An 18,156-nucleotide genomic window follows, 5' to 3' on the forward strand; every position below is an offset into this window, starting at 1 on the left:
ATAAAGCTGTTCTGTACACACGTGTTGTTAAAGGGGCACTCAGGGTCTATCTTGTAAATTTCAGAGAAACATTTACAGCATCCTGCAGTAAGCCCTGCACAGACTAGCTGTGATCTATCAGACAATGCCAGCCATTGCATTATTTTCTATAGGAGCGCTGAGCATATGGCATGAATCCCCGATATGTTATTCAGCACATGGGAGTAGACAAAAATTCTTCGGATCACCTGTCCAGACATCCCAACATGCAAAAATGCATTTCAGGGAGGTGGCCTCACCAGGTACTTCACCACCCCCCTCCTCCCACACACACACAGCCACCAAACATGTATGGACACCTAGACACAAAGATACACACACTGGCACATACACACACACACACACACAATGGTGCATACACACACACACAGATACACACTGACACACAGATACACACACACTGGTACATACACACTGACACACAGATACACACTGACACACACACTCAGATGCACGCACTGACATACTACACACTGGCACATACACACACTTAAATACAAAAAATAGATATCAGGTGTATTGAATAACAAATATTTGGGACTGGCAACTACATACATATACAAGCGTCTAAAAATGAGTGGTAGCTCAAAAAGGTAAAAAAAGTATGTGCGCTCAGAAATGAATATATCAATAAAGGACTAATGTATATACTATGATTTAGCACTTGTATACACTTAAATACACACTGACACACACACTGGCACATACACACACTGACATACAGATAGTCCTCACTTTACGACTGACCTGTTTAATGACGACTCTGACTTACTACCAGTTCTCTAGAGCGGGAATTCAAGGTATTCCCCACATTAGAAAGCTGGTCTATACATAGCAAAGAACATAGGCAAGTGCACCAGAGCAGGAAATCCCTCAAATCTATGTTCGGGGAACATTCCCCGAAAATAGATTAGAGGGATTCCCTGCTTTGGTGCTTTTGTCTATATTCAGGGAAATGTCCCCGGACAAAGACTTGAGGGATTCCCTGCTCTGGTGCACTTGTCTATGTTCGGTGCAATTTCCCTGAACATAGACCTGCACTGGTGCGCATGCTCTGTATCGCATTCTTACTTACCGACCAATTTGTTTTATGACTGTTAAGTGAGGAGCGTCTTTATACAAAGATACACGCACGCAATCTGACTCACATAAACACATACATGTCATACTTTATATATTTGTAGCCAACCTCCTGACATACATTGTATGTCAGATTGTGTGTGTGATTTCCAGGATGTTGTATATGATTTGCGGGTGTCAGGGTGCCGCATTAAAAATGTGGGAGACTCTCAGAACCTCCGGGAGACTTGGGATGTCTGATTGTAAGACTGATGTTGGGATGAGCAATGTTAAGTGCAGCACAAGCACATATTTAAATGCAATTGCCCTGCATTTGATATTAATATCACAGCAATGAGAGTGCTTCAGTGAAACACATTGACACGTCCCATTACAGCAAGACACTTTATCTCCTTTCCCTAAGAAGAAGATATACTTAGCTTCAACTCTGCCCCAAACTCTAGGCAGCTTGCAAAGCACTAGTGTACTCTCCTACATGTGAGAACAAAATGGGGGTCTATGAGGATTTCATAACACCACAAGGTCCTTTACAGATTATTTTACTCACGCACAATGAAACGCCATTCGCGCATGCTGCTTGCAACGTCTAATGATAAACAGCAAAATGTGCATACGAAGGCTGCTCTGAAATGTTAAGAATCTGCACAATATGTTATGTATATCTTCATTACGTAAATTACATTTTAACAGATTCTATCATCTCTATCATTTTATAACACTGTAAGCCCGTTCCTCATCTCTAAATATCCCTATCTATAATTATCAAGGGCTGCGGAATACTAATACTAAAAATATTTAAAAAAGGAACAAAAAACACTCTGCAAATGATAGCATCTCTTTAACATGCTCACTTACTTGGACATTTAGAAGAACCTGCAGCCAAGTTACATGAAAAGCACCAGAAGACAACGATGACTAATGTCTAAATGTACAATCCATTTTACAGATATCACATCCCTGCTTAATTTTGAACAGAAAATACGTCCATCTTCCTGAAAACACTTCGCATCTACTGAACAAACTCTTTAACGTGGCAGATTTATGTTACCCTTCCCCCTTAATGTGAAAGAACAAGCCCCACTTACAACCTATCTATGCCATTACAGAGATACCCTTTATCTCAAATTGATTCCAAACTAGGATGAGTAATACAATCAAAGCATTCCTCGGTACTTAATGATACATTGATGGTTCATGTTTACATTAATAATTTACTAATGCTAATAGTTTTAAAATTAAATATACACAAGGCTATACAGGAATATGTATTTGTGCTTGTATACTATTTATAGGAATATTCCATATAACTGGTGAAAAAAAATGCTGCTCAATGATAGTCACGTGCTATTACTTACTTATTGCTAAAATATTTGTGCCATATTTACTTTGATTACAATAAATGTTTTGTACCAAATCCATGCATTTAAAATAATGTGGCGATTTCTGTCTAGCCTGTTTACCCCTCTCCTGCTCTCATGTTGATGGCACAATGCAGTAATTATTATTTCAATGCATATTTTATAATGGATTCTATTGGATCTAGAGAAATGTGAACCAGAAAAACTGTAGCCAGGGCTTCCCAAATGGTAGATCCCTAGATGTTGTAGAACTACATCTCCCATGATGCTTTGGCATTCTAATATAATTCTAAAGGCATGCAAAGCATCGTGGGAGTTGTAGTTCTAAAACATCTGGGGATCTACCTATTGGGCAGCCCTGATCTAAGCCGTCGAAGAGGTGAATGCCCATAGCCTAGCACAGGGGTGCCCAAAAGGTAGATCCCCAGATGTTTTAAAACTGCAGCTTCCATGAAGCTTTGTCATTCTAAAAGCATGCAACACGTCATAGGTAGTTGTAGCTCTGCAACATCTGAGGATCTACCTTTTGGGTACCACTGGCCTAGCATATATGCAGTTTAGGATGTATGGATGGGTGTGGAGGACTGGGGTGTATGAAAGCTTAGACATATCGGTACCTTCTGCCTTCTCTGGCCTCTGCCCTACTATGCTTCCCAGCTCTCAATGTCCCTTCACCTTATGCCCTCTATGATCCTACCTTCTTGCTCACTATGTCCTTGCCCTCCTTCATCTGTATGACACTTTGTTCCTCTTGTGCCTGTCACTTGCACCCTTAGGTCCCTGTTGTGACTGTTTGCAGGGAGTATAGTGCTGACTCTTCCAGAGCCACCATCTTCTCCACTCATAAGCTGCATTTGGTACTTAAACACCCCCCATGTGAGCTCAGCTTCCAGTCACCAATGGTGAGAAGCCTTATGCAAAATGTAACGCTTGGTAGGTAAACCCATTACAAAAGACACAATAGAGAAATTGCATAAAAGTGTCTCCAGAAGAAAAGTGGAACATGGAACCTTGGAGAACCAAAGGATTTGCTATAAAAAGTTAAGTGATGTAGTCCCTGGTGTAGTGACTGCTCAATGAAGAAGCTGCAAAGACAGAGGTTTAATTTATTATTTTTTTGTAAATTTTAAATGCACAGTCTGCATTAACAAATAAAGATTTCCACCTGTAGTTCCCCTTTAATTCAGCTTCATCACATAGAAGTGGCACGTTTGATAAGGTGTACCTGTGCACTGATGAGAAGGTAAGCCATATTAGCTCACTTTGTGAAAGAATGGAACAGGCTAAGAGCATAGTGTTCATATATTTACTACACTGCTTTTATGAGGTCTTGTTACATTAAAATACATATACTTCCTGATGCACAAACAATCCTGAAATGTGAAATAGTGTTTTGCAGGAATATTTCAAAGTGAAGGGAAGTAGAATTGATATATTTATATGTACCGTGTTTACCTTCAGAATTGGCCTTTTTACGAGTTTCCAGGTTTTCGGTTTTGAGAAGTAATTAAAGTGGTGCTGTCAGGTTTGTGTTTTTCTATAAAGATAGAATATATATAAAGATAAAGTAAAAAAAACTCACAAAGACTGCATTGGAATTTCATTTCATTTCCAAGGTATTCAGAAAACAAACTACAAAGTAGGGCCCTGCTTTGCCTGATGTAAGTTCCCTTAGTCGAGTTAATTTCAAGAAAGTTCACGTAGTCCTACGTTATCTTTGATACCCCTGTTACTGTTTCACTTTTGGAAACACACCAATGATGGCAGATAAAGCTTCCAGGAGTTGAAGGCCGAGCTGTGGAAGAAAATGGCGGTGCTAAGAGGCAGAGGTTTAGGTAAGTACCTTTCCCCCTCCACAATTACATCACCATGTAAGCAAAGATATCACCTTGGTGGATGGGGTGAGTCTCCTCTGCAAAACAAAACAAAAAACAGAAGATGCAGTTCTAGTTTAAAGGGACATTCTACAGAGACCAGGAAGTAAGTGAGATTTACCCACCACTTCTATGCCTCCTGTTGCCTTTAATGAGATCCATCACAAAGATGGAAATGTATCTTTTAGATATTTTCAATGCATTATGCATATTATATATGCAAGCCTGAATTGTCCCTTTTAATTAATCATTAAACTATTATTTAATTATTCATTTTCCTTCTTTTTTTTTTTCCTTCTTCTTCCACCCCTAACCTTTTCTATTTTCTAGATAAAGGAAATAAGTTCACAAAAGCAAGAAAGATAGACCAGATGAAATGAGCTGTTGAGTCAGGGATAATTGTAAGAAATGCATGAAGAAGTTACAATGTAATCTGTATTTTGAACATTATATTATAAAATGTGTCTGAGTATGATGTATGTATTCAATTGTGAACTATTAAAAATATTATAATAAAAAAAGAGAAAAGAAAAATAAAGAAAACAATGAATTCATTAATCATTAACATGGCATACTATTAAAAAATCACCAGAGTTGAACGTAATTGTTCCTGCTGGCTTGACTGAATAAGAAAATACATGTTTATAGGCCAGGCCCACTACAATGTACCCAGGTATTGTTTCACATGACTGCACAGTGCACATTATTAAAAAAGTTTTTGTGTTACAGCGGATCTATCATGAAAAAAACTTGCGTGAGTGTCTCTGTTCAAACATACGGTACTGGCGTGTGGGTCGGATTTATAGGAAATTCCAGTGTAATGTTTTAAATTGTGCAACCTGGTAGCATTATTTAATACACAGTACAGGTGTAATTACAGCATGCAGTAAGTTAGATTGACCCGTGCCCTAGAATTTACCATGATGTCATTAAATGAGGCATCGCTGCCTATACTATAAGGCAAAGTTCCAAAGGTTAGAGAGTCTGTTCTCTGTTCTACAGAAGGGTTGGGAGGAAAGGAGATACTGTGTGAGTCTGTGTATGAATGTCAACATAACTCTGTGTCTGAGTGTCAGTGTGTATATGTAAATGCGCGTTGGTGTGAGTTTGTGTATGAGTGTCAGTGCATATCTGTGTATGCAACAAAGTCTGTATAGGAGTGTCAGTGTGTGTCTGTGCATGTACGTTTGTGTGACTATGCATGTATATTCATGTGTGTTTATGATTGCATTTCAGTGTCGGCTTATGCATGAGGATCAGTGTGTGTGTATGTACGTAGGTGTGGGCCCGTAAATGCCTGTTAATATCTATGTGTTAGTGGATATCTATAGTCCTGTGTATGCATCTTAGAGTGTGTCTGTGTGAGAAAGTTGTATGTTAGTGTGTATCTATGTATGAATGTTAGTATGTATCTTTGTATACATGTTAGAGTGGTGTCTGTGCGTGTGTATGATGGCAATTAGTTTGGGGGGTGTGACAAGGCGTGAGTGGCTAGTTATGTATGTGTATGTGTCTGATTACATTTACGTGGATAGCAAAACTATATGGATGCCTAATTAAATGAATTTAAGTGAATAAGTATATATGTAAAGCTAATCTATACGTGTTTGTGTAAATGATAGAGGTCAGCACCCCAAACATTTTTCTCACCCAGGGCCACACAAATGGTAATAAATGTAACCTCCCCATGAAGACAGACTGCTCTCTAAGAAAAACTGTGTTAGATAATAATATTCCACGGAATGTGTCAACACATAAAAAAACCACAGCTGCATTCACGTAAAACGATTAATCTTCACCTGTAATAAGCGTCAATTAAATCCTTATATAAACTAAATGTGTAATCCCAAATACTGATCAACTATCCAAGGTATTCTGTTTCAAGAATCTCAAGGTTTTGTTACTGCTAGCAACAGAACATTTTTAGTTTCCTTCCTGCATCCATATTTGGAGCAGAGATTCATAACAAAAGCACTGTAGCGTTGAATATATTGGTGCTTTATAAATATTACAAATAATGCAGGCTATCCTACTTGGCTGACGTATGTACAATATTTATACCGTTTATACCTAATTAAATGGTTGCTCCACCCATCTTGACCAATTCTGCTTTTAGAAGTGGTTATGGTTGTAGGAGTCTACATGTGCCTAACATTCCTGCCTGAAATGCTGCACATACTGAAATATTTGCATTTGTGTGCCAGGCTAGTGGCACCCATGGAACACGTGATTTTGGCAGCCTGGTACTCTGTTCCAGAAAATACATCCTTCGTCAGCGCACACTGCATGCTGGTAACAGGCGTTATTAGCTTCTCTGTTGTAGGCAAAGCCTGCAAGGGGAAACATTTGTCTCCTCCCCCCCCCCCCTCCCCTCCTTTGTTCCGTTAAGTCCTCCACACTTCTCTATACCCTCAGTTATTTTTATTTTATTTATTTTATTTTTTTAAATTCTTTATTTTGGATGGGCATGAGAGTTAGACAATGAACAAAAGACATTTGTACATTAGTCAGTTATTGAGGTATACATAGCTTAGACATGTCTTGCAGCGGCAAAATTTCATCAGGGATCTGTAATATACAGAGCTAACATATTAAACGTAGAGCAAACAGGTTAAGAAGAACCCTGTAACGAATAACATCATCATGTCAACATGGATGGTATATGGTTGGTTAACATGCCTAACGGTGTTTGACATATATCAGCTTATAAAGTAGTGTTAGTTTCTAATCTGGGATATGCTGCATTGTTGGGGTGGTCAATGCGTGTGGACAGCCCAGTCTACACAGGCTGCGTGCTGGTGGGCCAGTTGAGCCAGAAGATGGGCTGTGATGCTAAGAGAGAATGCAGGTGAGTGCAGAGCCCCTAACAAAGGGGGCAGCGGGGGGGGGGAGGGGGGATGTGGTGTTGTTGACGCCTTAGTGTAGCGCTCCATGTGGTGTCTGGGATGGGATTTTGCCTATAATCAATCTAAAAGTACTGAACAGCTTTTAACGACAACTTATAAAAGTAATCATAACAACATAAATATTTCTAGGTGCTAGGTTCCCTTTTATACCAGTGTCCCTTCTGATTAGCTATGGACCGGAGTCTCCAGAAGTTAGGAGCGCTGTGGAGCCTTGGTTGTCTGCTTTCGCCATCACGGCACTGGCACTGATGTCCCTCTGGCACGTTTGACAAAGGGAGTGATGTTGGCCGGATCCCGGCCACTCTAAGGTAGTATTGAAGTCTCAGTTGGCGTGGGCAGTCCCAATTTCCTCAGAAAAGGAGTTGTGTCAGCCATGGTGCGGAGAACTTGAGTGGTTCCGGCTTGTGTGACCGGCTTGTGTGCCGTACGTAGTTGAGAGGTTACCGGTGCATAGGTTTTCCTCCATAATAGTGTTGCCTTTGTGAGGTCTTGAAAAAAGTTTAAGTTGGCAGTCTCAAAGGGGAAAGGAGTTTTGCCTTTTACAGCCGTCATTATGTGTATTTTGTCCTGTACTGAGTGGCAGTGCAGGATGGTATTAATGTTGGTTGTGTTGGGGATGCGGTATAGGCCATCCACTGTTACTTTGCGTGCCAATGTGGGAGGCAGTATAGAGGCTCAAAAGGCGTCTTATATAATGGGGTAATTCCTCCACGGATACCGTTGCAGGGATGCCCCTAATTTTGATGTTTGCGCGGCGTTGTCTGTCCTCCATGGTTGTGAGCTTTGCGGTCAGGATACTCTGGTGTGTTTGCAGTTGGTGGATAGAGTCCTGCATAGCATGCACGGTAGATTGGGTGTCCACTATATCATCCTCGGTGGCTCTGACTCTGTCTGTAACGGCTTGCAGCTCTGTTTTGAATATGGCTGAGTCCGCCGCCAGTAGCTTGTGGATGTCTGCTAGGAGGACCTTCAAGTATCTTTTGGTCGTCGGGGCCGAGTCATCCGAGGAGTCCGCTGGCGTGGTAAGTACCGCCTGAGGGTGTTGCGGTACCTCCGTTTCTTGGCATTCCGGTTCGGGTTCCGTTTCCCGTCGGTCTCCGGTAGGGGTTTGTCTGGGCCTCTGCAGCATTGCCCCAATGTCTCTGTTGTCCGGCCCTGTGGAGGGTTTCTGTGACTTGCGGCCCATGGTCAGCGTACTGGGTGATGTTTGCGGTGAGGCCTCCCCTGGGCGATCCACAAAGTCTCCGCAGAGGAGTGACTCGAGGCTGGGGATCTGCAGGGAGTGGTAGGCCTCAAATTTGCGCCGCCATTTGGGCTGCTTTTGTGGCTGGAAAAAGGGCATCTATTGATGCAGCTCAGGCAGCAGAGTCCGATTTTGTTGTTTATTAGGCTGGATGGGTCCCTGGTATGTTGATATCAGGCGGATTGTAATTTTGTTTGGAGAAGCTCCAGAAAATGGTGTCTGGCTTGGTCTACAAGCTGGCCCCCCTCAGTTATTTTTATTTTTTTAAAGCTCCCTCCCCTTGCCAATCAGAGATTGCACGCATGTGCTCTGTGCCGGTTAAACGATTGCTGCCATGATGTCGGACAGGGAGTGTAATAACGCACAGGCTGTGTCATCCAAAGGAATCAATGTAGAATGAAACCAAAATGTGTGGTGCACATGTTTTATAAACAATATGCACATCGCTTATCTAGCACGCTATGTTTTCTTCTGTAAAAGCCATTGGGTTACATTTTAACACATAGTGATCAACAGGATTGGCCATTTGTGAGGCGTAGAGATTATATAATACATACCAGGGTCCCCATGGCTGTCAAATTACCATATGGGAGCCACAGGCTTTGGATATGAACTCAGAATTACCATGGGGATATTTAAGAAGTGATAACTTTTGGTGTAATCCGAGCCATCACATTGTTCAGTACAAGCAGAAAGAAAAAGCACAAACAAGCTGACCCAGTGCTACACAATCTGTGGCATGTCTGTATATGGCTACATGGCTTAATGTCTAAAAACCCTAACCCGTAGGCTACATTTTCCATGATGCCTATCCAGACCTAGCCATTGGGCTACAGTGTGGAACTTTGAAATAGCAAGTTGAAATATTTGGAGCGAAGTAGATTATGCATCAATGTCCTAGTCTATTTTGGGGAAATTATTACAGTTTAACAATGCATATTTTTAAATCATTCTGGTTGCAGGGTTGTCTGCTCCAGCTACATATCAGGAAAGACTACCAACAGATAATAGACACGTTGCATTTCATCATTTGCCAACATGTTCTCTTAAAAGTAAACACGATGAAAAAAACATTCAACTCTGTAAACATGAAAATTCCTTTAAATTAATTATTTCTACTTCCAAGAAATGTCCAGTTAGTAAGATAAATAACTTATGTCCTTGTCCAATTTATTTTGCTACCTCCTGTTGGCTGCAGTGATGTCAGGAAGTGTTTAACTGCCCACATAAACAGTGTTAGGACAGGTGGGAACGTAAAGCAGCTTAGCTCAGAAACAAAACATGATACATGGAAACCTTCCAGTTTAGCTAGAAAATGGATAATTAACAATATATTCGGAAAAGGTTATACTTCTCTGTTTTCATTTAGAAAACACTCAAGTATCAACAAAATTGGAACTTGTAGTTTGTTTTGCTAAAAATAATTGAAGTTGGTTTCAAGAAATTGTACATATTACAAAAATTATTTACAAGAAACTTTGTTCCATATTTGTGTTGTTTCAATTTTTATTTGAGAATGCTTGCTCTCAAAGTGCTTCCTTTTTGGAGGGATAACCACTCTATCTTATAAAAAAAAAAAAATGGTTCTTTTCTACCCTTGTATCTCTTTTTAGGAGCTCCAAAAAGCACCGTAGTATTAAAAATACAGATAGGGTTATTCACTAATAGTGAATTGTTGAGAATGCAAAATGAATACATTTTTTTTTTCTTCTAAATTTAGAAATTTACACATAATAGAATTGTTTTACACAATAATAGAAACATCTAGGGCACAAAATCACCTAAAACCCCACTAGAATATTTCCATGACTACACCTCTCTAAAATGCAAGTGTCCTCTTCAGCTATTTTAAATGAGGCATGCTGGTATGAATTTAAAGGGACATGCATCACCTTGAGGCAACTGTCTCATTCAAAAGGTTTAGCTTTGGATGAGAAAGTTTCCTCATTCTGCAGGGTGAAAAAAGTATTTTGATTTCTTTTTCCATCTTTACCAACTTCTTCTTTCTTATGCTTTCCACACCCACAACAGGAGGACACTGATCTAACCAATCAATATCCTATCCCTAAGAATGCTGGAAGTGCATTGGGCATGCCTGACAGATTAACACATGCGCAGCTGGAATATATTTTCACCTTGTAACATTCTGACTGAGGAGAAGAAAGGAAGTATCATCATTGGGATCACACACAGCAGGCTCTGGTGAGGGTTTCTCTCGCATGATGTTTCTGTCATTAGTTAATGATGTTTCTGTCATAACTGGTCTGAAACTGAGGTTAGTTAATAAGAGAGGTAGGGGCTGAACAAACTCCCATAGCTGAAACGTGTACCTAATAATGCAGTTTAAGTGACATGAGGTGTCCACTTGATTTTCTGAGTTGCAGCACACACGCACGTTTATATAAATTATTTACTTGTAATTGGGTTGCATGCTGTTCACAGCCTAGAAAATACTTTGGAAATCCACCACGGCTATCTAGTTGTATCTACACAGTTCTGCCTGAGTTTGAATCAAACTGACCTAAAGCTGGACTAAAATCAGAAGCTTAGGAAATGTTTTCAGACATCAGTTCCCTAGCCAGTAATTTACAGTAAGGTGTGGTGACGGATTTAAATATGTAGGCCATAACTAAGAGGAAAAAGATCTTTAACAGGATTAATTTGGTGATTTTTGTGAGATTTGGAATTTTTGACTTTAACCCCTTAAGGACCAAACTTCTGAAATAAAAGGGAATCATGACATGTCACACATGTCATGTGTCCTTAAGGGGTTAAAGGGACACTCTAGGAACTGTAACAATTTCATCTTATTGAAGTGGTTATAGTGCCTGCAGTCCCTCTATTCGGGTTTAAACTGGTTTAGAACAGTTTAACACTGAATCAGGGTCGCTGGCTGCCTAAAGCCCAGCCCCCAATGGAGGTACGGTTAACACAGATTACACTCTGCATTAGCCATACCAATTCATACCAGGAAAGGTTGACTGTGATAGGTTGACAGCAGTGCGCTGACAATCTTTAGCCCAAGCAGCACAGAGGGGTTGTGCTTCTGGGGACCATCGTATATCATTAAACGCTTAACAAATGGTTTAACAATGAAGAGAGGGAGAAGCATAGAGAAGCATTGGGTTTGCAATGTGCCACGCTCGTCCAATAAAATGCTTTTCATAGTGTAACACTGAATTCAGTGCTTCCCTGAGATCAGCACCTGATGACGTTTACGTCACAGAACCAAGTCAAACTTGTTCTCAACACAGAAGCGCTTCTAGTGGCTGTCAGGAAGAAACTCACTAGATGTTTAGCCCTGCATTCATAACATTTCAATATCTATTAAACGGCTTTGAGATTTAGAAAAGTTTTTTAGATTTTTTTTAGATTTAGAAAAGTTTAATCCATTCTGTATACAACCTGTATTCTTTTCACTTGAAGTTCATTATCTGTTACATCCTTGTTTCTCAACCAGTGGTATGCTGGCTGTGCACTAAGGCAGAGTAGGCAACTACTTACCTGCATAGCAGTTACCTACTCTGCCCAATACAGTGTCCGGGGGAGAATGGAAGTGGAGGCAGCGAGGGAGCTCTAATCTTCACAACGTCAATCTGGCCCTGGTATACTAAACAGTGCATGAGGGAGCAGTGCTGAAAAAGCATGACGATTACAAAAACCTCACACTAGATTTCAGGGAAAGTATCCACTCCATCTCTCACAAAGGTAGGGAGCATTGATGGACTTAAATAAAAAATAGTCAAAAAACAATAATCTGTAAGTGTGTGGGAGAGAATGTGTATCTCTCTGTCAGTGAATGTGTATTTTTCTGTCAGTGTGTGTAAAGACGTGAGTGTGTGTCAGTGAATATTTGTCAGTGTTTGTCAAATCAGTGAGTGTGTCTGTCAGGGATTGTATGTGTTTCAGTTTGTGTGTGTATGTGTGTGTGTGTGTGTGTGTGTGTCAGTGTCCTCTGTGTGTAAATGTGGGTGTCAGTGTTGTGTGTGTGTGTGTGTGTGTGTGTGTGTGTGTGTGTGTGTGTGTGTGTGTGTGTGTGTGTGTGTGTGTGTGTCAGTAAGTGTGTTTGTGAGTGTGTGTCCTCTGTGTGTAAGTGTGTGTCAGTTTACCCTGTGTGTAAATGTGTGTGTCAGTGTCCTCTATGTGTAAATGTCTGCCAGCATCCTCTGTGTGTAACTATTAGATTATATTTTCATTTTGTGACTATTATACTTCAGATTAATAGTTTATGTACTCCACCTACACACACAATATTCACATCATGTCATAATCAGACATATTCTCTAATATGGGATTCATTTAAACATCAGTGTCTACACGGTTTCATTTGGAATTTAAATCAATAGAAATTACTTTCTGGAGGCAGGGATACTTGGGAGTATTTTTAAGACATGTAGAATACTTCTTTGTTAAAGGTTGAAAACACTGTGTGTGTCATCACTGTAAACATTGCACCGGTCTAATGTTGAAAGGGTTAACCGCCCTGCACATATATTTTACAGTTGCCTATGATTCAAAAGTATATATTTTACTCTGCAATTTATTATGAAGGCAATGTTTCATAAAGCAGCCATGAATACAAGATACGTTTCAGAAAAATGCAGGCTTTTCAAATTAACTTTTTAACAGCTGGTGTGGTAATTACATGGTAGGAACATTGATCACTTATGCAGACCAGCATTCACAGAGTTAAATGAAAAACCAGAAAAACATCCCTACAGAGAGTGTGAAACTGCCTTGATTTGAGATCTATCACCTGCAGTGTTTTTATTTTAGAACCCTCCCATTTGTTCTGGTATTTATGATATTAATACATTCTGTGATACTGTTATTGTCTCACAAATCATGTGCTATTCAGTGCTCCTGTGTGTTAATATACAGTCACACTGAGTGCAGACTTGTGCTTTTCAAAACCTTAACTGCTGGAAGTACTGGCATTGTGTACATAAAGGGTGCAAGCACTAAGTACATTTAAAAATGCATGTCGATATACATTGCAATTCCATGCACATGTGTTTAGCTGGAGAATGTATCCACATTCTTGCCTGTTACACACCCTGTGCCATTTGACACTATTGATTACCAGTATTCATAATTAGTGGGCATTCACACGTATAGACTTACATAAGTCAAGTAAACACACTAATATACCCCAGTCCCCATAACAGGACATTGGGATTTACAGAGCATCACATGGGTTTTCCATAGAGTGTCAGAGGAGGGCATGTATCTCTCTTTCTGATCACAGTTACCATTACTTCCCATCTTTTGTCAATATCTTTTCTTGATTTTTCCAACATGACAATATCCTTATATTCTGTCCTAGTTAGGTTTTGGAAAGTCTCCAAACAGAGAGGCTCCTGCCCCTACTTTCAATCCAGGTCATCAGACTCAAAAGATTGGTTAAATGCTCAATTCTGGTCACACACACACACACACACAAACACACACAGATAGAACTCAAGGCACATAAGTATGTCATGCACATAAAAAAATTCTAAAGTACTTGAAAAATAAACTTTCTCTTAACTTTGTACATACATCATTATAGAGTCTATCTTTACTCTGCGCTACAGACTATGTTGGCGCCCTTCATTGATATATTATATCTTATCTTCTGCCTAGTAGTGGTGAATTTCTCTGACCAATATATAAAAGAGAGGAGGGCAGTTTAAAGTTCGGGAGCTTGACTCATGTCACTATTTTGAGCCTGTTTGTGCCTATCACAGCCCTGTGCTAGGAACTACTTTGAACTTTGCACCTGTGCGCCCTGGTAGTGGTCTGCCATTGACTTGCATGGGGGGCGCCCAGTACTCACCGTCCCTGGCTCAGGCTGGGCTCTATGAGGGTTAGGTCCCAGGCCGCTGTCCACTAGTGCGGTTATGGAATCCTGCAGGCAGTGCGAGTCCCGGGGCGGCGCTGGGAAACGGCCACAGGACTGGGGCGGAGAGTAGAGCAAAGGGCAGAGCCTGCCATGGGATGGGGACAGCCCTCCTGATACCTGTGTCACTGTCACTCACTGGGGCCTCACGTGATGTGTGTGACATTACTCCACGGCAGCTGGAACAACCCTCCCTCCTGTCCAAACCTGTATATCCGCTGTGCAGACATAATGAGCTCTGACCCACATGGAGAGCAGGGAATGTTTTGGTTTTGTAAACCAGCAACATGGGTGTAGGAAGAGGAAAGTTAGAAGGGAAAGGACACTGACCCTCCTATATAGTTCATAAAGTTTTGTTGTTTGTTTGTTTTTGGGAGGAGGGGGTGTATGGACTAAGATCACCCAGTGATTATGGTGTAGCTTGGGGGAGAGAGTATAAAATGCTTGTTAACCCCTTAACCCCTTCAGGACCGGCCTGTATTTGCGATGTTTGTACGTTAAGGACCAGAGCAGTTTTAACACTTTTGTGGTGTTTGTGTTTAGTTGTAATTTTCCGCTCTCTCATTTACGGTTCCCATACAAGTTACATATTGTTTTTTTCACGACAAGAAGGGCTTTCTTTACATACCAGTATTTATATTATGTCATATATTGTATTTAAAAAAAATAATAAAATATGGTGAAAAATATAAAAAAAAACATGTTTTTGGACTTTTACTTGAAAAATCTTTTACTTATCTACAAAAGCTAATGAAAAAAACTGCTAAATAGATTAAAAATGTTGTCCCGAGTTTAAAAACACCCAGTGTTTACATGCTTTATTGCTTTTTTTTGCAAGTTATAGGCCTATAAATACAAGTAGGAAATTGCGGTTTCAATATATATATATTTTAAATGTATCAATAGTGACATTGTTACACCGTTATCTGTCATAAATCCCCGAAACACACCTAACATGTACATATTTTTTAAAGTAGACAACCCAGTGTATTCAAAATGGGGTATGTCCAGTCTTTTTTAGTAGCCACCTAGTCACAAACACTGGCCAAAGTTAGCATTTATATTTGTTTGTGTGTTAAAAATGCAAAAAACGCTAACTTTGGCCGGTGTTTGTGACTAAGTGGCTACTAAAAAAGGCTGAACATACCTCATTTGCAATACCTTGGGTTGTCTTCTTTTGCAAATGGTATGCCATCATGGGGCTAATTCTCATTCCTTGGCTACCATACGCTCTCAAAGGCAACCTAACCAATCTGATAAATTTCAATAAAAAAAAAAAAGTAAAATCAAGCCTTATATTTGACCCTGTAACTTTCACAAACACTATAAAACCTCTACATGTGGGGTACTGTTATACTCAGTAAACTTCGCTGAACACAAATATTAGTGTATCAGAACAGTAAAATATATCACAGCAATAATATCCTCAGTGAAAGAGCTGTTTGTGTGTGAAAAATGCAAAAAACGTCACTTTCACTGACAATATCATCGCTGTGATATGTTTTACTGTTTTGAAACACTAATATTTGTGTTCAGCGAAGTCTCCCGAGTAAAACAGTACCCCCATGTACAGGATTTAGGGTGTCATAGAAAGTTACAGGGTTAAACACAGTGCTAGCAAATTAAATTATCTGGAATTTTGGCCTGGGTTGGCAGGCAGGTCCCTCAAATTGCAATCATTAAAATTACTTAATTAGGTAAAAATATTACATAAATATGCACGTAGAATTTTAATATATATACATATTTATATATTTGACGTCTACGTGTATATTTATGAAATTATTTATGTAATTATGTATGTGGACATATGTATATTTCGTATTATTTTTATTTATTTATTTATACATAGATATATATATCATTACATTCTAAGTGTATTTTGATATAAATATATATATATCAATATCAAAATATTGTTAGAATAAAATTGCATATATATATATAATTTTTTTTTAATTATTAAAAATTATTTTTATTTTTTGTTATTTATTTTTATTAACATATTATTTGTATTTTACAATAATATATATATACCATATATATAGTTATTATATATATTGTATATATTCGTGTGTAATATAAATATAAGTGTATTTTTATATTAATATACGTATATATAAATATAAAAATACACTTAGTATGACATTATATATATGATATATATACATATATTATATATAGGTATATATAGATATAATACATGTATATATATCATATATATATACACATATTATAATTTTTTTTACACTGATTGTTTTTTTTTTACACTTTATTTTGGATTTTACACTTGCAGGGAGACTGCCTGTCAGCACAGACAGTCCCCCTGCAGGCAGACACATGGACACCTATTGCGGTCATGTGATCGAGTGATCACATGGCCGTGGGGTCCTGATCTGCCGAGGGGGGACTGCCCGGGCAGACAGGCAGTCCCCCTGGACCGGGAGGAGCACTGATCGCCGCCGTGGGACAGACGGCGATCAGGTAAGTAGCCCCTGACCGTTATGACGGTTCAGGACCGTCAGCGGTCCAAACGCACATTTTACCGCTGACGGTCCTGAACCGTCAGCGGTCCTTAAGGGGTTAAGACCGCAGCCAAATGTACAAGTTGTGATCCAAAAAAACGTAAACAAAACCTGGCATTTGCGCTATATGTCTGTCCAACCATAATTCACCTCTTTCATATTAAATGCACCCCCCATTATTATATGTCATTTTATTCAGGGGAAACGGGGCTTTCGTTTAACATCAAATATTTAGGTATGGAACATAATTTAATATGAAAAAAATATTTTAAAAATGGGAGAAAATAAGAATTTTGTAAATTTTTTTAGTTCTACGTGACATTCTAACTGTGAATGTCATAATACTGTTTGCTTTTACTGCAATACAATACACATATTTGTATTCAGCGATGTCTCGCGTGTAAAACAGTACCCCCTATGTACAGGTTTTATGGTGTTTTGGGAAGTTACAGGGTCAAATATAGCGTGTTACATATTTCAGTTTTTTTACATTGAAATTCGCCAGATTGGTTACGTTGCCTTTGAGACCATATGGTAGCCCAGAAATAAGAATTACCCCCATGATGGCATACCATTTGCAAAAGTAGACAACCTAAGGTATTGCAAATTGAGTATGTCCAGTCTTTTTTAGTAGCCACTTGGTCACAAACACTGGCCAAAGTTAGTGTTAATATTTGAAAATGCAAAAAACTAATTTGAACGCAAATTTTGGCCAGTGTTTGTGACTAAGTGGCTACTAAAAAAACTGAACATACCCTATTTGCAATACCCTGGGTTGTCTACTATTGCAAATGGTATGCCATCATGGGGATAATTTTCATTCCTGGGCTACCATACGGTCTCAAAGGCAACCTTGCGAATTTTAATGTGAAAAAACTGAAACGCAAACCTTATATTTGACTCTGTAACTTTTGAAAACACCATAAAACCTGTACATGAGGGGTACTGTTATACTCAGGAGACTTTGCTGAACACAAATATTAGTGTTTCAAAACAGTAAAACGTATCACAACAATTATATTGTCAGTGTAAGTGCCATTTGTGTGTGAAAAATGCAAAAAATGTCACTGTCACTGACGATATCGTCGTTGTAATATATTTTACTGTTTTGAAACACTAATATTTGTGTTCAGCGAAGTCTTCCGAGTAAAACAGTACCCCCCATGTACAGGTTTCATGGTGTCTTGGAAAGTTACAGAGTTAAATATAGTGCTAGACAATGTAATTCCCTGAACTTTTGGCCTGGGTTG

At 39.3% G+C, this 18,156-nt stretch overlaps 1 protein-coding gene across 2 annotated transcripts in view; it reads right to left on the minus strand.

Annotated features, from left to right (window-relative positions):
* Positions 1-14,496, minus strand: part of WIPF3 (WAS/WASL interacting protein family member 3) — a 60,949-nt gene extending 46,453 nt beyond the window's left edge. For both annotated transcript variants that reach the window (XM_063452327.1, XM_063452326.1), the window contains exon 1: positions 14,319-14,496. The gene's annotated coding sequence lies outside the window, so the exon portion shown is untranslated. The remainder of the gene's footprint in view (positions 1-14,318) is intronic.
* Positions 14,497-18,156: the final 3,660 nt, after the last annotated feature.

This window comes from Pelobates fuscus, chromosome 4, assembly GCF_036172605.1.
Source record: "Pelobates fuscus isolate aPelFus1 chromosome 4, aPelFus1.pri, whole genome shotgun sequence".
NCBI classification, from domain to species: Eukaryota; Metazoa; Chordata; class Amphibia; order Anura; family Pelobatidae; genus Pelobates; species Pelobates fuscus.